The 25,385-nt window shown below is 35.9% G+C and overlaps 1 protein-coding gene across 6 annotated transcripts in view; it reads left to right on the top strand.

Annotated features, from left to right (window-relative positions):
- Cda5 (Chitin deacetylase-like 5) overlaps positions 1-25,385 on the top strand; it is a 152,187-nt gene that overhangs the window by 110,257 nt on the left and 16,545 nt on the right. The gene's annotated exons all lie outside the window — the stretch shown is intronic.

The following is a 25,385-nucleotide window of genomic DNA, read 5'->3' as shown; positions in this document are numbered from 1 at the left end:
AATTTAAAAAAAAAATGGATTCAAATAGAACGGAATTTTGCCCCAGAATGGCGGTTGAGGAAGAGTTAGACCCTGTTTACATTTAATCCAGTAGAAACGTTCCAACAGTGATACATTTCGGGGTCAAGATCGATCTAACACCGCAGTAGATGCTTCTGGTAGAATGTAAATAGGGAGGGCCTTGAGATATTTAGATATCTCTTTCAACTACGAGTAAGTACTAGTAAATAAAAAAGTGTGAAAGAAATCGAACATACTCCATTTTTATGGCAAAGAAACTCGGAATATTACACAATTATCATATACTTTCACGGTCCTTCAAAACATACCAGATTACTTGTAGTTCATACATAAATATGAGAGAGCACCACATTATAATTCTACCTAAAATTATGAGCAAGGTATTTATTTAATGCTTGTCAGATTCAATATAAAACATGAAGATTGTAATAAGTTATAAATCTTGACGTGTCTCTGGACTCAAGATTTTATAGTGGTTTGATTTGTTTCCATATTCATTGTGCTGTACTTGTAATGCAACATTTAAATAGTATTGTATAGCATTCGTTTCAACGATGAATAAGTATTTAGACCACAACGATGTCAATTTTTAGCAGACTTCAAAAGAAGGAGGAGGATATCATTTAAGTTGTATTTTTTTGTTTGTTACCTCAGATCAGAAGTCCGTGATGTGTGAACCGATATTAAAAAAAATGTTTTCGTTAGTATGAGAATACCTCCAATTTGGTCCCATCATCACTACTTTGGATATTCATATTTAGTAGTAACTCGTGCAGTGAAATAAATCACCATCTGTCTTGTTATTTGACTAAGAATATTTAGGCTATTTCTTAGGTTGAGTACCTATGATGTATCTATATATCAGGTATAATATTTTCTTCAGTTGATCGTACAGTGCAACCCAGCTCTTTGGAAACCAGGCACCGGATGCGGCCTAAGATTTATACAACTTATGACGACTTGTACGAAAAGAAATATTACGGCGGGATGCACGCTGATATATTCCTTTATGATCAGAAATGAAGATACCTATATTATCGAAGCTAAAACATAACAAGCTTTGCAATACTGGTGATTTTTATTTTTAAAATGTATAAAATTTACACAAAATCAATAAATTGAAACAAAAGTTACTATTTTTTACTGTGTAAAGTACAGTCAAGTTTATAAACTTGTGAGGAAAATTTTGATCCAAAATATCTGAAATTCATTTTCATCAAATTTTTGCTAACATGTTTATGAACTCGACTGTACATCTCTATTGGTTAAAAAAAATCGTAATTATAATGGTAGCTCTTGAATTATTACCAAATAACTTCAAAGAGTAATGTCAGTTTATTCCATCAGTATATTTTGTTTTTACTTGCAGATCATAATAACACAAAAAACACTTTCAAAACCATCAATACTGAACAAAGAACAATTGTCAAAATCGTGCGATGATCGTAATAGGCACTTATTATGACAAGATCAAAAAATATTATGCAATCAGCAGCTGTTTAATAATAGTTTTACGAAGAGTATTGGCATCATAATAAACCATCTCTATTAGTAATTGTGTGCTACTTAGAAGTTACCAAATAATACTGAAATTTCAGTAAAAAAAAAGTTTTTTGTGAGAATTTCGAAGTAAACATAAACATTCATCAGCATCATCCCAGGCTAAATTCGTCCCACAGCTGGAACGGGCCTCCTCTCAGTATGAGAGAGCTTGGGCCGTTGTTCCCACGCGGGCCCGGTGCGGATTGGAAACTTCACAAATACCATTGATTTGTTTCGCAGGAAACCTACACACATTTCCTCTCGATGTTTTCCTTCACTGTAAAGCTCATAGTTAATTTCAAATATAATTTCGCACATGAATATCGAAAACTCAGAGATGTGAGTTGAAGTTTGAACCCAAGACCTTTGCTTGAGAGCCCACAGGTCAAACCACTAGGCCAACACGGTTTATACTGACAGTCATTGGACTCATTCTCTGACCAGTATTTTCTTATCTAACATATCTTCAATATCAGTCAAACAGGGACACAAGCAAGACATTCAGATTACATAAAAATCTCCCAACAGTTTGACAATACGTGCATGTAAAGGCGCATGTCCGCTGATTAGCCGATCTGCTGTCATTGCGCATTGCACAATGCGATTGACGCGTCTTCCTTTCTCTGATTGATGTGGCATTTAAATTTGCAGTTTAGGTAACATGGTGTTAGGTTGCGTTGAGTTGGTAGAAGAAGTACACAGGAGCCTGAGAAAGAACACAAGGAAAGAGTAATTTATTGAACAGGCAATCAGGTTTTGTGCAAGTATTGCTACCACCATCTTGCTGTAATTGCCGTGAAGCAACAGTGCTTGACTGTTATTGACTGGCATTGAGGTAACGGTTAGGTTGTTTGGTAGAAGTTCTGAGAAAGAACACAGGAGACTTTATTCATCAGTTTTATCAGGCGTTTGTGTTTTGTTTCTTCCCTGGTTGATTGCTCTTCTCTATGACTCAAAGGTTGATGGTAGAGAAACCTTCAGGGTACGCTTTTTTGTACTTTGCACTAATTTTGATTGCGATCATGGTCATAACTAAGTATAGGTAGGTACAGATGTATTTCCTATTTAGGGTTCCGTTGTCAACTAGGTGGTTTTTTTTCTCGACTAACCCTATATTGTGGGGTATCGTTGGATAGGTATTTCAAAACCATTGGTTGCTAAGATTTTTCTATTCAGTGATCTGTTTGCGAAATATTCAACTTTGAAGTGTAAATTTTCATTAAAATCGAGTTTCCCCCCCTCTAAAATCTAAACTGTTGAGTGGAAAAATTGGAAAAATTCAGAATGGTAGTAAATATATCATATTTACAAGGAAAATTATAGCGGCTAAGATTAAGAATTATTAGTAGTTTAAGAGTAAATAGCAGCCTAAGTTATAAAATATACCTAAACTTGGAAGATTCAGTACACAATACGAAATCATTAGAAAAATATTACTTGATTTTTTCGTAATGGCTACGGAACCCTATCCTGGGCGTGTAAGACACGCCCTTGGCCGGTTTTTGTACATTTAAGTTTTACTACTACTACTTTCCGGAGGTTGATATCAATGAACTAAAGTAAACGTACGAGTGCTCGTCGCTGTCCCAGTAGTTGGCATCTTTAATCTTATGTCATTAGCAATAGAGATGACAGCAGGGTGTCGTCGCACGTGTCGAGCACTCGGGCGTTTACCTTACAAACAATTACTCTGCCGACCTTACGATACCTTTCGTCTATGCAAAAAATATTCCTTCATGCAGCTCATCTCCGCACTGTAGGGACACACACAAATCATACAAACCCATCATTACCACCACCACGCTATGCTGACGCATTTCGAACTCAACCATAGCATAACAGCATGGTGAACAGTAAAGTTATCAAGGGCGGATCCACCGTTGTGGGCACGATGGGCATGCCTACAACACTAATAGAGTGTCTATTAAGATCGGTAGGCTGATTATAAAAAAGGCATGAGCCATGATTGTTCATGAGTGCGTTCGTACTCCGACTTGCACTTAGCCGATTTTCTGGTTGTAACAGTACTTACATGCGAAGGTGGAGGAACTGTAAGCAATTTATCATCGATTATGATTTAAGAAAAGCTACAAGGGAACAGTGCTTTGCTCTAAAAAAACAGCATATTCTCAAGTAAGTAGGATTACTATTGTTATGATTCATCATCCCAGCCTATATACGTCTTACTGCTGTGCACAGGTCGCTTCTCAAAATGAGAGAGCTTGGACCATAGTTTCCTTAATAATGTGATTATTAGGACTACTAGGAGTAAAATAGAGTGACATTTAGACAATCACGACAAATGCGCTATAAAACATTCAGTCAACATCTTAGCATGTCGAATCAACATTCTTACGCCACATAAATCGTACATCTATAATAAATATATTTGCATATTAAATGCAAACCTATTCATTGTCAATCAACACACAAAAAACAAACGATGATCATTGTTCACATGCATCGTAATGCAAACTACAATGAAGATTTATCAAAGCTTCTTCCTTATCAGAAAAGCATAAAGTTCAAAATTGACCAAAGTAGCCTGGTTTCAGACCAAACAATTTCTAATGCAGCCCACTGTAGTTTTTTTTTTTTAGCAAATGTTACTTTTGGTCAGCAATGGATAAGTGCGACAACGTTACACGGGGGGTCACCGTTGATATGGTTTTGAGTTGACTCATCGTGCGATCAGTCGTACAATATGTCGTAGGTCAACTCGGCATCGTAATAATATGACATAATGGTTTATAATTCTATGTTATATTCTTAGTAAATGTCAATTACAGAGAAAAGCTATGATTAGATGGATACACTAAAGGTTTTGGGTGCGATATGACATAACACTTTATTACTCAGATCAGTAAGGTACAACTCTCACATTCTCCATCTTCTCTACGGCATTCTCTTTAACTCTGCAACTCCTTGCTACCTCAAAGAGCGATTTAGCTATGTTACTTCTGTTCGTTGCTCTCAGAACTTTCTCCTTACTGTCCCACTTTCAAACTCTAAATTCTGTTTATTCTTACACTGTCCAAGTGTCCAGGCCACTCGGTTGTGGAACTCCCTACCGATAGACTTGAGGCGCGCAAAGTCCTTGCCTATCTTTAAATCTATGCTTAGAGAGCACTACCTGTCATCTTGCGAATGAATGTTATAGTTAGCTTATTTATATGTTGTTATGGTATCTATCTACCTATCTATCTGTTTAGATTTGTTGTGTATGTGTATTGTATGTGTTAGTTTTATGTATGCTTGATACTGCTCTAATCTACTGTAAATTGCACCACCTGCTAAAATGTATTCCTTATTTCTGTCCATTGTAAAGGTTGCTTGGAAGAGATCGCTCTGAAGCGATAAGGCCGCCTATTGCTTACCTTAGAAAATCTCTATGTATGTACTTGTGTTTTCTGTACTGCTTACTGTGTAGGTGTGCAATAAAGAGTTAGTGTATTGTATTGTAATATTTGAAGAGTTCCCTCGATTTCCTTAGGATCCAATCATCAAGTCCTGATTTGATGCTTGTGGGACCTAATTGAAAGCATTCCTAGACGAACGAAAAAAAAATGTTTTCAAATCGGTTCATAAATGACGGAGTTCTGAGGTGACAAACATAAAAAAAATACAACCGAATTGATAACCTCCTACTTTTTTTGAAGTCGGTTAAAAAGGTTCATGATTCAATTTGTTCGACTGTACATGCATAGAGTATCACTGCAATATAAAAGTTGCTGTTAACTTAAGGAAACGTTTATGGCACACGGAGATAGGTAAAGACCGATAAATGGTATAGAGAGCGCTATAGTTTCCTCGTTACTACGAGTTTTATTACAACGTGAAATCTATCCACTCATGAGAGAGAGAGACAGAGTATTTACACATCACAAGGTAAAATACATTAAGAAGAAAACATTTCGAAAGAACATCGAATGGTATATTTAAATTGTGCTCCACTCAGCATAGTGCATAGCATAAGACCTATGAATGAAAAAAAGCACGCAATAAAGCAGTTCCGTTTCCACTTTTTGCCACGTTCTTATGGGGTATAGGTTGATGAAGAGCCAAATCTGAATGATTGCGCATAAAATAAATGAATTTGTTTGTGTCAATTATAAATCGAATGCCATGAATCCCTTTCGCTTATTGGTTACGCTGGCGCTGGCACTTACACAAACAAGGTCGTGAGTGAATTGAATAGTCAATACACAGAAAGGTTTAAGCCAGGGGTACACAACATTGCAGAACAATGTCGTGAACTGTTGCTAGCTTGTCACATGTAAGCTATTCCAAAATTTAAATGATCTTTTTTTAATTTTAATTATTTTGTAATTACGAAAGTAGATAAATACTTTATTGCACGTGCAACATGTCATTCGAACTAAATACCGTACCGAAATTAATACGTTTTTTTATATAGATATAGCTTTAAAAGTATCTAGCTTATGTGTAATTGATCCCTATATTTTTATATTAAATACCATACCCTTATATCCCTATACAGTAATTTATAATTAACCTTGCAATAGATTGCCAGCTAAACTTTGCTGCTTAAATGTAAACAGTATCTTTAAATCCATAAATAAATAATGAAGTAACGCACGGTTTTGAAAACCCTCAAACCAAATTCAAACCTTTAAATGCCACTTGCATTGGCATAGTGACCTATAGGTGAAGTACAAAAAGTTGGACACCTTAACGCCAGTAAGTAACTAAGTAGTGAAAAATAGTATGAAAATATTCGGTTTTTACACGAAAACCATTACAATTTAATACGAAACATTTCCAGTCAGTACTTTTGTATGGTTAACCACCATTTCATTTGGTCTAACTTTTTAGACTACCTCTATACGTCTTTCACTCAAAATTACTTAAAACACACGACCTACGTGGGCATTTAATTATACTGCCACCTTCGAACTTATAAGAAGGTTGACGTCCACTCTATTAGAGTTTTATATAAGTTAAAAGTGATACACATTTCTCTGCGTATGCGCAGGTCACGACTGTTGTAATTGTCGTGCTGCCTGCGAGCGTTCTAATTGATATACGTGCATATGAAGTATAATTGTTATCAAATAGCAGTAACTATGATATAAGAGGTGCTATTTTATAGCCTATTTTCATCTTGTAGTGGGGTTGAGTGACTTATTGACTCTATTGTTATAAAGGCTAGACATAATTAAATTATGTGTTCTGTATCATCCATTGCTAGTTTTTCAACTCGCAAATTTGTATAAGTATTTTTTTTTAAATAAACCGGCGTTTATTGAATTTCTTACAGATATAGTGAGCACATAAATAAATTCTAAAATTAAGATGTTCATATAATTAAATTTTTTTTTGTTTCAGGTAAAATCGTGTTCAAACCTAAAATGGAAGAATGAAGTTATAACACAGAAGTTATTGTACAAAAAATCATTAAGGTTTTTACGGACAACGCAACAAACATCGTGATTTAAATTACCTAAACAATCTAATCGTTCTCGTCGGACTAAGACATGATTTTTAAACGTTTTCTATTTAAATCGAGCAATCTATTGAAATAATCACACGATAAGGCTTTAAACTACCTATTTATAGGTAAACGCTGCCGTTCTCTTAAATTAATAGTTACGTGTGGCGCAAGTTACAGGCTTTCAGAGGAACGTTGGCATGCAGTAAATTCTTGGAACACAAGATGAAATAGGTATCGATAGTTAAGGGTCCATATCGGCTCGCATACCTTGTTCAAATTCCGAATGTAATGTTTGTCAGAATGATCGTTTGTCATACTGTTTTTTCGTCATACATAATTGTTCAGAATTGTTATAAAACAAACCTAACCTAACCTATAATTTTCTATAGGTTGATCATTTAAAAATTTTAGAAAAAATAGAGGTTTCAGTGGGAAAAAGTTATGACAAACGATGATTCGGACAAAAATTACGGTATGACCAACAATGAGTATTGCGAACTTTGGCGCTCCCGATCGTTAAACTCTATACATATACTTACTATAAAAAATATAGGTACCATAAAATTTAATAAAACTTTTTACCTCGCTTTTCCGCGTCCGCACATGCGAGACGCTACGTTTGTACGACGATACATATGTGTTTTTATATAAGAAAACCATATAAATTAACGTACATAAACGGTTCGAATTATTTACGATTTTAATTCGACGCCGCTTCTTTTGTTTGGGAACGGTTCTGTGTTCGTTTTTGCATACTTATTTTTTAGGTTTAAGATTATTTATTTCTCATAAGATTTACAATCACTTACTGAGAAAACATGTTTTACTTACGAACTAAATTAAACATGCTAAACAAAATCAAAGTGGGTAGAAAAGAAATAAAAAAGTACAGTGCATGAGTTAGATTGTAAGTATAGAATGCATGGCAAGTTACATTCTTATTGTAACTGTCGTTTAAATGTTAGTTAACAAATGTTATTGATCCTGAACAAACTAAAAGTATTATTAATAGAATGTTATTTAATTTGAATTGTAGAAATTCAATTTTAATTGCATACTTGAAAAAACAAAGCGGTCACTTTACGTACAAATATCCTTAAAAAAGTCAGCATAACAACAGTGAATGTATTGCCAGATGGGTTACCACCACCACACCTTATTACCTGCCTATGATAATTCCTACATTATGAAGTTATCAGGTAGAAATATCGCGTACCTTACAGGGCCACGCGGCTATGTATTTTAAAGCGATCTATCTTTGACGACAATCTACCACAACTCACATGATATTTCTCGCTCCCAATAGAAGTTTGAGGCAGGGGGGCGTACCGACCCTCTCACTAGTATTAAATAATATTAGTGTCAGCGGGACGGCAAGATACGAAATTAGAAATTTGCACTTTGTAGTGTAGGGCCGAGACCGCCTTGGATTAGACCACCCTGCACGAGTTGCAATAGTCACGACCGCTTTGCTGTCTGTCGCCGGTCCGCGCGTCGGAAACGTAAGCATTGCGAAAGAACAGGAGTCGAGAGTTAGTGGCAGGTTAATTTGCATAGCATTATCTAGCAAAGGGCTGGGTTTCTTTTATTTCATACTAAACTAGCTCTTATAATGTAATTTTGTCGCGCTGAAATAAGTGAATATTGACCCCCACTCCTTTGTCCCCGATGACTAACGCGTCAACATTTTTGATCTTGCTTTATACCCCTTCGGGGGTAAATTTTGTATAAATTTATAAGTTTTTATTTTCAGCAGATGGTAATTATGTATTATCAAAAAAAAAACAGTGAGTTAAACTTGTCTGATGGCATCTAACAGAAACCTAAATAAGTTTCTGTTTTTTTTATGCAATCTTTTTTTCTGACTCTATTTGCATTGTCATCCAACCTACATATGTGTACCAAATTTCATGTCAATCCGAGTACTGAAAGTGGGTCAAAATGCTGAAATGAACTTGCAAGATTTGCCCCAAAAACAACAATAAAAAAGGGCAAAATTTGTAATTCGCCATTACGGGCGTCGTTCCTAGACCACCCATTATACTTCTTACATCCAACATAGCATTTATCTTTGACTTTATTTGTCTGTCCTACTAGGGGTCAATTGCTGATTGCTGCCACAATTTCCCACAAACTAGATACGAAATGATTGAGTTTTTCCCACAGTTGCGTGGGCGTGGAACCAAGGCCGCGCGCATCACTGTCGCAACGTATGCGCAGCTCGGGACATCAATAATGATCGGGTTAATTAATCTCCCTAATTATTGGGTAAATGAAAAATTATCTTGGTAGAAATGTGATAATAAATTACCTACGCAATGGTATTTGGAACATTTTTTTTAAATCAATTTCATCATCACCAGCCGGTAGACGTCCACCCACTGCTGAACAAAGGCCTCCTACTGTAAAATCAATGTATTTGTTTTTTAATTTGTATTTTTAAAGTTTGTACTATGAATATGAATACTAGAAAAGCAATAAAGATGTACATATTTAACGTCCTCCGGCTTTGTAGTCAGATTTTCTAATCACTAATCTATGCAGTCGTTTACTGTTTCTTCCCCACCGTATTATGGGGTAGGCCAATGTCCCACAGTAGACGTCTTACGGCTGATATGATGATGATTATTATTATGTTTACTTAGCATTAGCTGCGGGTATTTGTAAACCATGAATGATTACTTCTCTGTACATTATGCACCTTAACGAATTTGAGCAACCGAAGCCAACCTGTGGAGAGTTAATGACTCTTGCAAAAACCCTAAACAAATACAGTAGGTACTTAAACCAAGTATTGTCTCTAATACCGACCTAATGTTGGATGAGTTGTGCAATGCTAAGTCATGGGACTGAAACAATGACTGTTAAGAAAATCGCATTAGGGCCTTATCAGGCGCGGCTCACTCCGCGATTTTATTTTCCGCTACAAGTAGATGTCTGAGGCCTCCTAGAGTATGCTATTCTACTAGACGTGCCGCGTGCGAGTGAATGCGAGTTATGCGATGGACAGAGAAGCATACAGTAGGCACGATTCTTATGCCTAAACGTCACTTTTGTGCGGCAGTGAGGCTTCTGTGCTTGTACTATTACTTATTCTGTGGCCTTACATACTCGTATGTATTGTAGTTTTGCATGGGGTATCCAACTGTGCTTAAAACTGTATTTCAACGGATTATGTTCATTCATTTGTTACTTATCAAATGTTTAAAACTTTCGTGATTTTCACTCATAATTAAATAGCATAAACGTGGCTTATCACGCTAAGGGGCTGTTTCACCATCCATTGATTAGTGTTAACTGGCGGTTAGGTGTGATGCCGTCTCTATTTGTTTTGTTCGAATAGACGGAGACGGCATCACATTTAACCGTCGGTTAACGCTAATCAATGGATGGTGAAACAGCCTCTAAACATAATAAATATTTACCTCGACACCACCACCGGGTCCATATCGGCTCGCATATTTATTAAAAGTACGAATGTAATGTTTGCCAGAATGATCGTTTGCCATAACTCTTTTTTCACTAAATTCAATAATTTTGTTCATGATTTTATAAAACTGATTCGAACAACGTGCGAACTTTGGCGCTCCTGCCACTACTGCCACTTTAATGTGGTCGAAACGTAACTTTAGGAGTAATAGGGAACCAAGTTTTTTATTGAATTTTACTTTTCCGCCTTGTCGACATGATGAACATTTATACTTATGCAAAATTTCAGCTTTTTAGCACTAACTCTCTCTTAACTAAGTCGGAGACGGACGGACGGATGAACATGGCCGATGATGGACGAAACTATAAGGGCCCCTTGTAAAGGACTACGGAATCCCAAAAACACTGGCACTGCAGCTTGGCCTTTTAATAAGCATTCTGCAAAGATTAACTTCCACTTTTAACTTAAACTTAAACAAACAAATTTACATTTAAATTGATAGTGTCTAACTGACGAATGCATCTGTCCTTTCCTCATAGCCGGCACAGTTTTGACGAAATAATAACCTTATAAATTACAGTCCATTGTCGGCCGGCCCATAGGTCACGGTAGGCGGCCCACAAAGATTTACCTCATGTAACCAAACTTTCTTTGTTATCAAACGCATACGTAACATATTACATTACACATAGGATATACGTTACTCATTGGACGTACATTTGACGTTTCGCCACGGAGCCTCCGCGAAGGTCATACGTGGGTCATTCCAGGAGACATTACATCGTGTTGATCAATAGACCAGTGGTGTCACGACTGTAGTATGTTATAATTAAATAATTTTGTATGACTGACGCCAGTGATAATAGTATGATCTAACACGATATCCGAGACGTTGAATGTCACTCATACATACGATGTTATGCCGCTATCGCCAAGCAGTCTGGGTCATAAGGTATGTACTTAACTTACGTATGTAACTTTTAATAGGAACTTAGATTACCTAGGTCAGGCATATTAAGGATTCAGTAGTTTTTAAGCGTAAATTGGAACTATTATAGGTACAGTTTAGGCTAAAATAAGCTAAATTCAGAGTTTAAGTGCGAAATTATATTCAAAATTTATTACGAGTTTCATTCTGAAGGAAAACCATCATGGTCAATTTGAACATGCCTATGAAGCAATTCAATGGTGTGTTTGTAAGTTCCATGCAAGCACTCGCATTCCATGCAAAGGCCTGCTTCCCTAGCGGTGGAATGTACGAGTATATAGACCGAGATGAAGTCACGACAGCATTTTGTATAATATATAGGTAGGGCTTTGTTATAATATTTAGTTACACTACGATCGGAATATTACCATAAATAATAAGTAATCAGGTGTAACTACAAAAAGAAAATAAAGCCAATAAAGTCGTGTATGTATACATATTTTTGTAACTCTGGCCGATACTTGTTGTTGACTGTACTTAAATTTACTTTTTTCTGTTCAAATAGAAATCAGTTTTTTACATAACATGAACTTGTTAAATGACATCATTCAGTTTCATGGCATGACGACGCGTACACCCACGTGCATTTCGAGATTCTTGACATTTTACACTGCAGGCATAGATACCTACTTGCTGACTGTTTAACTTTGAATTCCGGAACCAATTTTAGAGGTTGATACGAGTACTTGACATGATGTCAACTGCTATTGCAATCAAGGATATTTAACGACATATTTTACGAGAATATGCACAAGGTATGCAGTTTTAACTGGAGTTATGTAAATAAATGTGTTACTAGCGGTTTCTTACTGGCTGACTAAAATTTCAAAGTAAAATAGTTCTTTGCCATTCTGATTTTCGGTATAAGTTTTGAAACAAATAATATTGCCTTGAGCGTTTAAATTAAAAAAGATTCTCCGAAGTAGTTACAATTCTATTGGCTCATTGGCTCTCAAGAAAAAATCCAATTGTGTATTAGTAGACTTACCCATACTTACGCGACTCAAAACTGAAATAGGGAAACGCACCTTAGTTAAAAGTAAGACTCCTTTAAATTTAGAATAACAATGAAATTAATATCATGAGATAATTTATACCATTTGACCCATTGAGTCCCAAATCAAAAGAAAACCTTATTATAGTTGCTCTAGCTAGTGTCTAGCGTATACCTCTGCTACGATTTCGAATCTGAGACTTCTCGTCAGTGACTATCTTAGCTATCGGGTTGTCAGTAAATGAAGCTTCTTCAACAAGAATAATAATATAAATAATAGTAGGAATCCATGAACATAAAAATGCTCCTAAATCCAATTTTAAATTGTTACCATGAGTAAGAGAGAAAAATGACAACTACTGCTTTACGGTTCTCTGATTTACTAGTTTAAAGGCCGGCTACTGCACTTACTTGAACTTTGGATCAACTTTGTAAGTCGTACGTGGTCTTTATGGTTCTTTGTCCCACATCCTGAATACCAGAACTCTTGACGTCAAGTGGTTTTTTATCGGCATATAAAAGATCTTGTCAAGGGTCTGCGAAATAACAATTTCGCACAGGAAATCGATATTATGGCTTAAATGTCAAGGTTGACGTAAGTGCTCCACATAAAGGTGCAAATGTACAACTAGATTAGAGCAATTTGTCATAATGTGAACATTAATATGTATTAGAATATTAAGCCGGATGCGTCCTCGCGTTTTATTTTCGTATTAAGTTTCGTAATTAAGGAATGCGTTGCATTTTTAATTTGTTTTTGATCGTTCGCGTAGAGTTCATTTTATCCGAATGTTCTGTGCAACCTTGACGCTTTGTTTGGTAATGGTAGTGGACCTGTAGGTGTATTTTAAAGTCGTGTACAGAAAAAAAGTGAAAATACAATGATTACGGTAGCGCAGCTCACCGTGACTACGACTAAATCAACAGTGTAAATTACAAGCGATTATACTTACTTTGATTTTCTTTAACCTTGGTCTGTTTCTCAAAATTATTGCAAAGTAGCCTGTTCATGTTCATCCCCTTTATAATAACAAGCAAGCTAAACGTGTGACGTACGAGTATAAATTCGAACATTAAATATAAATTCGAGCATAACAAACGCTTTTAAATACAGGATTTTTTTTTACTAGTGAGAATATAATCGCATAACAAATATCTGTGATAAAATAACATTGACTGAAAATGATTTCAAAAGAACAGGTATAAAAGTTAAATCCAATAAAGCTCTTATTTTAAAGTTCAAATGAAATCAGAAAGAAAATATCTGTGATGACTTTCATTAACGCCGGACTCTCGTAACTTGGTTGTTCTAGGTGCTGCGGTGGGGAAAGCCGTGTGGTAATAGTGCAGCGATCGACGAAATATACAACGTACTTTGTACGCCAACGGAAGAGCTGGTGTAATGTTAATTTTATTTTTTTAACAGAAGTAAAAAAAATGCAGTTCCGCGAAAATGTGAAAACAACATTTCCAGGCAACAAAAAATTGTTAAAGTTATCTAAATATAAAAAATGTAGGTTACGAAAAAACTAACCAACTCCAAATAAACCATGAAAATAATAATTGCCAGCTTTCAAATATTTTTTTTTATCAAAATCGGTAAAAAAAAACAGTCGAATCGAGAACCTTTCCTTTTGTAAGTCAGTTAATTACCTAATCTAACCAACAAAAAGTTAGAAATCCTCGACTTTGTCACTTTAAAGTTCAATATCTCAAAAACGTCTAAATCGATTTTGATGAAACATGTCTAAGAACCATTGCTAGAAAACCTGATTTCAAATAATAAAACCACATTCAAATCGGTCTATCCGTTTAAGAGCTACGGTGCCACAGATAGACAGACACACATAGCGGTCAAACTTATAACACCCCTCTTTTTGAGTCGGAGGTTAAAAACGAAAAGTAGGTAAAACTTCCGCTATTTATTGATAGTTAATAATTAACTTTTCAGCGTCAAAAGCGTATATCCGTGAATAATTGCATTATAATTTACAACGAAATCAATCGAGCGAGTCCATTACCAGCATTCAAAGCCCCAGGTTATATGCATCATTTAAACATAATGGTCATTATACTATCAATTAAACCCCACAAGGTGGACTAGCCGGAGGCAATGTTGCCATACATCCTACATAATCCCCTTAATAGCCTGAACTATTAGTGTTGCAACTATTAAAAACCCAAAATTACATAGTAAATTTGAATAAAAAATCAAACTGTTCCTTGTGACTTTAAACATCAATAGACCAATTTGGCATAACAATAAAATGATAGGTTAGCAACATACGATATAACATAGTGCAACGTTTACACAAGGTCTAAGAGAATAGATTTATTTAATTGCTTGTATGTCGAATTTTCGACACAACCAGATTCAAATTTAGGATCCATATAAAATATCATTAAATGAAATTACATCGCACGTATATACGATTCAATAGTGATGAATACACATATATATAATATTCAAATTTTCTATAAAATTTTGCAGGTGGTAGGACCTTGTGCAAGGTCCGCCCGGATTGCTACCACCATCTTGCTCGCTAATCCTGCCGTGAAGCAGCAGTGCTTGCACTGTTGTGTTTCGGCGTGGAGAGTAAGACAGCCGGTGAAATTACTGGCACTTGAGGTATCCCGTCTTAGGCCTCTAGGTTGGCAACGCATCTGCAATACCCCTGGTGTTGCAGATGTTTATGGGCGCTGGTGATCTCTTACCATCAGGAGACCCACTTGCTCGTTTGCCATCCAGTCGAATAAAAAAAAACAGAAAAGTAGTAAAAAAATACAGTTTTGTCCCCATTCGTGGTTTTCCCGAACCGGTAGTTGATTTATGACATTCAACAGTGCTTTTTATAGCTTAAATTAAATAAAGATATTTTGAAATTTCACAGAAGAATTTTGATAATGGCGAAAGTACTTTCACATCAATCAAGTGATTTGCTAGTAATAATTACTCTAAACTCACATCAAATAGTAAACTTAGTCGAAAATACAAACTGAAAAATAGATGCACAGAAAAACCAGAAAAAGAGTCCAGCGCTGGGAATCGAACCCAGCGGTGAGCGTTTAGTTCCAATGGAGTGTTGAAAGTTTCTCGATGAGGGCTAAAGCATAGATGTCCCTAATTTCGCTGGTTAAGTGACTAAATAAGAAACAAACAAGATGAGATATGGGTGCATAGGAGAAATTTGTGTCTTTACTCCTGTCCAGTGGTGGTGTAGCGGTATAGCACGCAGCATGGAATGCTGAGGACCTGGGTTCGATTCCCAGCGATTTATTTTAGCGTTGGAGTTGAAATAAAAAATACAAAAGACTCCAAAAACCATCTTAGTAAACTTAGTGTGTGCAAAATATACAAACTAATCAATTTTTGAATAAAGTCCTAATTAATACTTTTATCAATGACCGATTGCAACAGGCAATGAAACTGACCTGGACATGCGAAATAAACTCCAATTCAATAGAATCTGACAATCCTATAACACTTCAGCCTACTAATATAAACACCGAAGGCTTTGTGATGTGACTATTATTCTTTTTGATTACTTTTAGATGATAATTACAACAACAGGACATATCAAGTGTGCCACGATAGTCTTAAATATGTAAAATTGACAGATTCTATTGAATTGTACCAACATAAACGACCTACGTGAATTTGGCTAAACTTCGCATGTCAAAATTAACGATCTCCAAGCCTACGTTAACAATTGTTTTAATGAATTTGTGAGTGAGAGGTCCAAGGTCTGATGTATCATTGTGATTGTACTGGCCAGTCCCGAGCAATATAGGTTGATATTAGTGTTCAGCAAAGGTCGCGCAAAGGGCAGGCCGGCACGATTTGGCATTGTTCGGTATGTTGGCTGTTGCTTAATTGGAGTAGTAAGCGAAACATGTATAGCGAATAGCATTGTTTGTAATTTTAAAATAGTATGAAGTGGTTGAAACTGGGTTGTTACGGTGTTAAGCTCAAAATCGTTCAATTCAAAATTTCTGTGGATAATTCAGATACAGTAGGTATGCAGAGCTCTGGAGAAAAAGTAAGATGGGTGAATTATTAAAACTGGCATTTTCAATTTTGTAACGTTGTTTTGGTTACGTTACACTCGAAAGGAGAAATATTCGATCAAAATCAAGGTACAAGGTAAAAGTCATTAAAATTTAACACGTGGTTTGCTTCAATTAAATATTTTGACACATATCACAGTCAAAGTCGGTACTCCTCATCATTGAAGCAACACCTACACATTAATGACTCAGCATCTAGACTTACAAAACAAAATTACAAATGTTCGACCGATAGCACTTTCAAAGCCAATGCGATCCCTTTCTTATTTATTGCGACATTAGTATTGTAAGATTAGAGATACAATAAATCATTGAAACTGTCCGTTCGCCTACTCAGCATCCTAACCACCCACTGCTATCCTGGTCCATTTACAACCCACACGAATGCTACATCCTTGTACTTGTCTCGGATTGCTAGTAATATCCGATGTCTTGCAGTTTTGCTCTTATTTGGCGGCTAAAGAATGTCTTGATGCGAGGACGTGGCGGGAGGCGGAGACGCGGGAGTACCCTTGTGCTGAAGGTGAATTTACCATTTGTTTGCGCTTTGTCGTAAATTCTGACATTGTACGATAATGATTCGTTTTAAACTATGATGAAAATAATTAAGCGTATCAATGTAATAGTTTTAGTTTTGCAAATACCTGAGTATATTCGTATTGGCAAGGCAAATATTTGGTTCAGTTTTAACTCACATAAACTAATTAAATTAACATTCTAATTGCTATAAGAAGGGTATATTTCGAGAAGATAACTCTTATTTAGAAAATAAATTGCTCTTTATAATTAAATCCTCTTTGTTCATTTTACATTAGTCTATTTACATTTTCTTGACCAACTAAAGGTTTGAATTGTTTTTACTTTGTTTTTTGCCTCGTTTCTTGGAGCTCATTTTACTTGGTGGGTGTCAGTGCGTTTCGGAATTGGTTTAGAATGCAAATTTCTCGCAATATGCGGCCATATCCTGCGCAAACGCACGTTGGACTTCTTTAGGCCTATTTTTATTGTACTTTTCAACATGGCTTGGTACTTAGGAGGCGGTTTAATTTAAAAAGAAGAATTCAATGTCAGGGTCGATGATCTTGAAGCTATTTTTATGCAAATGTTTTCATGTAGGTACCTATCTACTTTATACATACTAATAGCTTTTTAATGATTCACGGTTAATTGCGTTAGACATATTTTCTACTGGATGTAGATTACGATTATGAGCTACCGATATTTATACTATAACTAAATTGAAGCAATTACAAGTACCTACCTCTATTCTTTCTCGTTGACATCATGCATTCTATAATATCGGGATATCAGGAAACACTGGGAGTACCTACATTGAAGACGATTTTAATCTATTTACGGGGTAAGCTCTTTCACCATCCATTGATAAGCGATAGCCGACGGTTAATGTGATTACGATTACTCTATTTAACTAAACTAAATAGAAGCAATTACAAGTACCTACCTCTATTCGCCAGTTACACACATAATCGATGGATGGTGAAACAGCCCTAAACATCGGAAACTTATCATTAAAATTCTATAGCTTCCATTAATCTTGCGTAGCATCTTGAGCCTAATTTCGGTCCGAACGAAGAACCCTTTGGCACGGGGATGTTATGGATATACCTAACATTTCGGATCTGGATATGGATACGGATATATGTCAAACATAACACCGGTTTCGGTTTCGGTTACGGATGTTAAATTATTACGGATTATCAGATAGTATCGGTTTCGGTTACGGATATTGGATTTTTAAGGAAGTGTAAAAGTAAAATACATAAGTAATTACGACTTAGCAGTGAAATAATGAGCAATAGATGCAGAAGACGCGCGCGGCTGTTCAGTCGGCTCGGCCGGACAAATACAAAAACCTGTCACAACATGTCGCATTTTGACTCCGCCCTGTCCGAAACTATCCGAAATTTTTATATCGGATTCAGTTACGGTTACGGATAGTATTTTATTTCGGATATCCGATAGTTTCGGTTACGGATACGGAGCTCCATAACATCCCTGCTTTGGCATGCTAAGTTCAAGGGCCAGTACTGCATTCCAACTGCAACGTAACTGCAACTGCCGGCTGCCCATACATTTTGCATAGTCATTCTATTGCAGTCGCACGCAAAGTGCACGTTGGCTACGATAAAAATATACGTGCAGTCGATAGTTTCAGTTACGGTGCAGTTGGAATGCATTCCGCCTGCACTGGTCCTAAAATCTCCCTTGTTGAGCGGCCTGTCTGGCAGTTCACCCTCTTTCCAGTTATTTGTAAAAGCTACGAGTATCAGAGGCCAATAGTCCGTCGGCGTCGCCGTCCGCGAAAAAGTAAACTTGTAATGATTGTATCGGCATCTATCAAATTGTTCAACATTTCATCATCAAAATCATCTCCGATTTCCCAAACAAATCCCATGTTGTTATGGTCCGTCTGTGATACATAATTGCCGACTACAAACTATTTGCAACACCGCAGAAATCAGTTGATTCATTAACGAGGTATAGGTACCGGCGATTGCTGCAAGCGGGTCGATTTCGATGCTTCCATTGCACGATGAACTTAGGGGCGTGTGTAGTGGCTTTATATACCATGCAATTCAGGATGTCATGGATTTTATTGTCGGATGAACGTTGATTGAAGTGTCCTGTTTAGGGATTGTTGTTAACCTTCCTGTGATCGATATTATCAACGATGAAAAATTAAATCTTGTAGTTTTCTGTTGTGTCTTGCGTGCAATATGGCGTTCGTTATTGTTGTGCAATAAAGATCTCAATTATGCTTCTAAACTAAATTGGTAAGGGAGAGTGACTTTTATCTCGATATTGTTTATGGGCGGTGGTGATCTCTTACCATCAAGAGATCCACTTGCTCGTTTACCATCCAGTCGAATAAAAAAAAATCCCACGGGATTGGAATAAAATCTTAAGACTTCAACCGTTAGGAGAGACATGAGATTTGGCATAGAAACTTTATAAAACATGTAACATTTGGGAATTCCCATTGGAATTTCGTAAAATCCCGGAATTGAATTCAAACTGCGGGATGAAGTCTAGTATCCGAATAAAAAGTAGTCTCTTATTTTGTTATTCCAGAGACTTAGCTATCTTGCTACCAAATAATTTTGGATCCCACTGAAAACAGCGTTGCAGCTTGCCGCAACATTAGGTAGATATGTTGCGTAGAGCCCAATTACACTGTTTGATGGTTATTTTTATTTTTCCTTCATTTATTATTATTTTACAATTTCAAAAATGTTTCTCTCTCTCTCTCTCTCTCTCTCTCTCTCTCAAATATTTCATCCATATCCGTTTAGTAGTTCAAGCGTGAAAAAGTTACTCAAATTCACATTTTTACATTTATACTTTATATTAGTGGACTATATGGTAACCGAGGCAACCTCCAACAACCAACAGTGGACGTGCTACGGCCGATATGTTGTTAATGATGATGATGATCTTTTTGACCAATAAAATTAATAATACAAATTGACCCAATGATCATACTTCACGCTAAACACGTTTAAATAGAGCTCATACATGTTCAGTTCGTGTCAAATCAAACTGTTACAAGGGTGCTACGCCACGCCACCTGCGCCTGCGCCCGCGGCACGTGCGCCGACGGCCGAGTGTCGACACCATCGTTACCAACTCTACGTTAAACAACACCACAATAGGCCGTGTTCACAACAAACTAGCCAAGAGGAGCAATGTGTGCATCAAATTTATTTTAACGTTATACTTCGTGTGTTGACTTCGACAAATGGCTCAGTTCTTATACCCTTAATAGGGCACTAGCAATATATTTACCACCAAAGAAAAATCAAAGCCCATTCAAATTAGCAACATTTACGGCCCAAAATCAAATGTATTGATAAGGTTGTCAACCCTATTAAGAGTTGATAGAAACTAATTGGTAATTTTAAATATTTATTAATAAAAATATACACGTTCATTTTACAGTCGAGTTCATAAACTTATGGACAAAAAATTTATTAAAAATATCTGAACATGCTTCTACGCCGATAACAATAGAGTCGTGTTCAGATATTTTTGATCAATTGTTTGCTCACAAGTTTATGAACTCGACTGTACTAATCTAACGTTACACTTCATTACAAAACTAAGAAACAACATAAATACAAACATAAACTTAACTAATAACTGGTATTAATTAACTTTTTGGCCAAATCGAAAAGTATATTTTAGAACAATTATTTTTTATACATAATTGAATTTCACAGTCATTGTTAAATGTCACATTGTAAAAATCACAAACTTAAGCGAGTGACATTGACATAAATAATAAGAAAAATAAAACGCATTTTTTTTTGAAAATCTGATAAAAAATATATATTACTATAAAATTGCTGCTTGTGTTAATATTTGATATGACTAGAGAATAATGGTGATTTTCCATCGGCGAGGCGAGACGAGACGAGGGGAGAGGAGAATTGAAATTTGTATGCATTCTCGCGCGCCCGCTACGAGCCGCCGCGGGCGCCGCCATACAAATTTCAATTCTCGTCTCGCCTCGTCTCGTCTCGCCTCGCCGGTGGAAAATCACCAGTATTCTCAAGTCATATTGAACTTGACTTATATTTTAAATTTACTATTTTCACTACTAATAGTTTATTTTTATTATTTTCCTCGAATAGTGTGATCTCAGCCTTGCTGCTCGACTATAAATTGTTACCACATCGGCACCTTACGTCTACCATTTTAAGCTTGCAATTCTTATAAATCTAAACAACAAAAGGTGTGGCTTTGATCTGATTTGGTGGACATAAACGTGGGATATTGAGTTCGGCAAGAAACGGTATTTTATCAAGTGTTAAATGTCAATCTAGTCTAATCTAGGGCAATGGTCGCTTATTATTGCTTGATCGAAAATTGCGAATGGTAGTTTTAAAGAATGCTATAAATCAACTAAGTTTACTTCATTTTGATGACCGGATGGCCAAGTGGTTAAAGAACCTGACTACGAAGCTTGAGTTCTCGGGTTTGATTCCCGGCCGGGGCAGATGCAGATATTTGTAATGTCCGCGGCTTTGCTCAGGGACTAGCAATGCTAGATAGCTGTAATTTTGCACGGATATATAAGTAAACTATGCCGACAAAGTGGTACAATTAAAAATTAAAAAAAAATTTTTTTTAGGGTACCTCCCATAGACGTAAAGTGGGGGTGATTTTTTTTTCTCATCCAACCCTATAGTGTGGGGTATCGTTGGATAGGTCTTTTAAAACCATTTGGGGGTTTGCTAACACGATTTTTCGATTCAGTGATTTGTTTGCAAATTTTCATTAAAATCGAGCGTTCCCCCTCCCTCTAAAATCTAAACAGGTGGTTGGAAAAATTTGAAAAAATTCAGGATGGTAATAAGTATATCAAACTTTCAAGGAAAACTATAACGGCTAACTTTGCTTGAGAATTTTTAGTAGTTTATTAGCAGCCTAAGTTATAAAATATACCTAAACTTGGAAGATTCCGTATAAAATACGAAATAAATATTACTTAATTTTTTCGTAATGGCTATGGAACCCTATTTTGGGCGTGTCCGACACGCTCTTGGCCTGATTTATTTGTCACCCTATCATCATTTTCTTTTATTGTCTATGAGTGAAAATCACGAAAGTTTAAGACATTATACATATATAAACCTTTGTGTTTGTGGAATGAAAACAGTTAATAGTTTCGGCTTTTGCTGTACAATCTCAACGCATGAACGCAGCGAAATCTGCAGTCCAACCTGTTATTATCTCTAATGCTTTTTATTAAAGGTCAGATTCAATTGTTTCAAGTACATCATCGAACTTATGGCTTTTAGTATTGAGATTGGTGGGAAATGTTTGTCCGTGGTAAACCATTGTTGCTGTCTAATGGTGTTAATGTTCTCATGTATGACGAGGCTTTAACAAGGCCCTATTGCGACACCTTCGTACATAAAGTGGTGTAATTAAAACATAAACTTGTTGCTTCAGGTTTTTATCTTGACAAGTGTCTCGAGTCTGTGATTAACTGTACTCACAAACTGTAAACAAATTGTATTTATTGCAATAATAAATAAATAAATAAATATCACGGGACAATTTACACCAATTAACCTAGTCCCAAAGTAAGCTTAGCAAAGCTTGTGTTATGGGCACTAAGCAACGGATAAATATAAGTATATAGATAGATACATACTTAAATACATATTAAACACCCAAGACCCGAGAACAAACATTCGTATTTTTCATACAAATATCTGCCCCGACACGGGAATCGAACCCGGGGCCTCAAGCTTCGTAGTCAGGTTCTCTAACGACTAGACCATCTGGTCGTCAATCAATCAAAGCTTGATTTGCTTGGCAGCAAATCAAAAGCTTTATTTTGAAATCCATTTTTAATTCTTTTTATATAGGTAGTCTTCCAGCCAGCGTGTTTGGAAACACTATGATTCACTAAAAAATGTACCGCAAGAAATTAAGTAGAAAGTATATAAGTACAAGCTTTTATTTAAATTGCCCTGTTCGTTTATTTATTTGGGTCAAATTTTGCAAGTTAAATTTGACCCACTTCCAGTAGTCCGATCGACTTGAAGTTTGGTAAACTTATGTAAATCTGGTGACACTACAATAATGTGATAGTGACATCCTGGTAGTCCGGCCAGGATCGTCTCCACAGGACGGAACTCTTCAACGGTTAATGGCATCAACTTAAAATTTGGTAAGTACTCAAATGTAGTTTGGGTGACAATACAAGTACAGTCAACAAAAAGTACAGTCAGCAAAAAAAAGCTTGTATTAAAAATGATTTTTTTACCAAAAACTTATTTTCTAAAAAAATAAGTTACAATTGTACGCGAAGAAAAGAGTATATATAATACATATATATATAATGAAACGAATAATAAAAAATACAGTAAAACTAGAGTATACTTAACTAACACAAATCACCTGACTAGAAAATGTATAGGAATAGGTGTCCTGCCTTTTCGCACAATTATTGTTTGCCAAATGTTTCATTTGCCAACTGTTTTGTTTCATTTCCCGACTATCAAATTGCTCCGAAACCAAAAATTTTTCTCAGTGTAGGAACTTTCTTATGCTTTTATAGAACACAGTCAGGTTAGGTTTGTTTTATGAAAGTTCCGAAAAAAGTATAGTTTCAGCGAAAATCGTGAGTTGCCAAATGAAACATTTGGCAAATAGATATGTATATAAAACAATTGACAGATAAAGACTTACACTGTTGCTGATTGTATCTATCTATCTATCTACCTATCTATCTATGTATGTAATACCTTTAAATGAACATTTCTTGTAAGTATATATATTCGGGGATCTCGGAATCGGCTCGAACGATTTCAATGAAATTTAGCATGAAGGGGTTTTCGGGGATGAAAAATCGATCTAGCTTGGTCTTATCTCTGGAAAAACGCTTGTTATAGAGTTTTAGCCCGAGCGAAGCTCGGTCGCCCAGGTACAATTATTAATTAATCGAACAAACGTGGCTGAATGAGATCAGATTACAACGTAGGTAAATGCCGAACCAATAAAACTATTTCAAATATAAAATGATTTAAGAAGTCAAAGCCCTCCGAACAAAAGTAATTAAAGTGAGAAAGTAAAGTTATTGCCTCTCGGATTTATGAGATTGCGGCTCACGCAAGTTGTAAAAGGAAAGTACCTACAAACTAAATCCTGTTCCTCTTCTTAAATACAATTTACTTTAAATGAACTGACAATAATACTCGAAAATGTCTGGAAAATCTTATACTTATAATCTTATATTTGCGAAACCATCATGAACAATATATTTAAGAGAGAAATATATATTATGTATATATTTACAAATATTCGTTATACAGAAAAAATAGGTTAGGAAGAAATAATAAAAAAAAAGTTTTTGGTAAAAATTTCATTTTTCATACAAGCTTTTTTTGCTGACAGTTATTTTTGTTGACTGTACTTTTATTGACACACAAACTACATTTGAATACCATATTTCAAGTCGATGCCATTAACCGTTGTTAAGTTCCGTTCTGTGGTGACGATCCTGGCTGAACTACCAGGATGTCACTACCAGATTATTGTATTGTCACACAATTTACATAAGTGTACCAATATTGACGAATTTAACTTACAAGATTTGATTACAGACAGACAGACAGACAGCGGGACAGGTGAAACTAAATAAAAGCTTGTAAAAACAACGAATGGTATTAATTGGGGCCACCCAGCATAATGTTGCTGCCGTAACGTTGTTTTTCACGTTGGAGACTTTTGAAAATTGTTTAATATTTGAAAATTGTTTGTTTAAAAGATCAAACGTACATTAAGTAGGTACGTATGCAAGAAGTTTGTGCCAAATCCCACACTCGCTCGTGATCGCAATGCAAACGTGACAAGTCAAGAACAAGATAAATCTCATAATGTCTGGTTTCTCATCGCTGATGCTGCGATACTCGATGTGAATATATATGCAAAGAGACAATGACAAAATTTTTGCGAATATTGTGCCATCTTGCCGATTTAGACGGCATGAATTTTTCTAGATTTTTTTTTAAGCGAACTGAATCTTAACAAAAAAAAACAATATCTTCAGATTTTCACCTAATTCATCTATAAATCTTAATATAATATAACACCTACGTATAATCTGGTACGTAAGTTACTGTTTGAATGAAGTTAATATCAACATATTTAATTACGAGTTCTGAATTATGCAAACCCCGCCTTTCATCGGTAGGTATTAGCTAAATCTAGATAAACTCGACACAGATTATTTTATCTGCCTGGGAATGCAACAATGCACTTTACAAGTATATGTTGCAACGTGCATACCTCGACTTTGTGGTTGTTACAGTTTACAAAATAACGGATAGTCATTTGTCTACTGAACAGG

Source organism: Choristoneura fumiferana, chromosome 18, assembly GCF_025370935.1.
Source record: "Choristoneura fumiferana chromosome 18, NRCan_CFum_1, whole genome shotgun sequence".
In the NCBI taxonomy this organism is placed as follows: domain Eukaryota; kingdom Metazoa; phylum Arthropoda; class Insecta; order Lepidoptera; family Tortricidae; genus Choristoneura; species Choristoneura fumiferana.
Note: the sequence above shows the minus strand (reverse complement) of the source record. Positions and strands in the feature narration are given on the sequence as shown.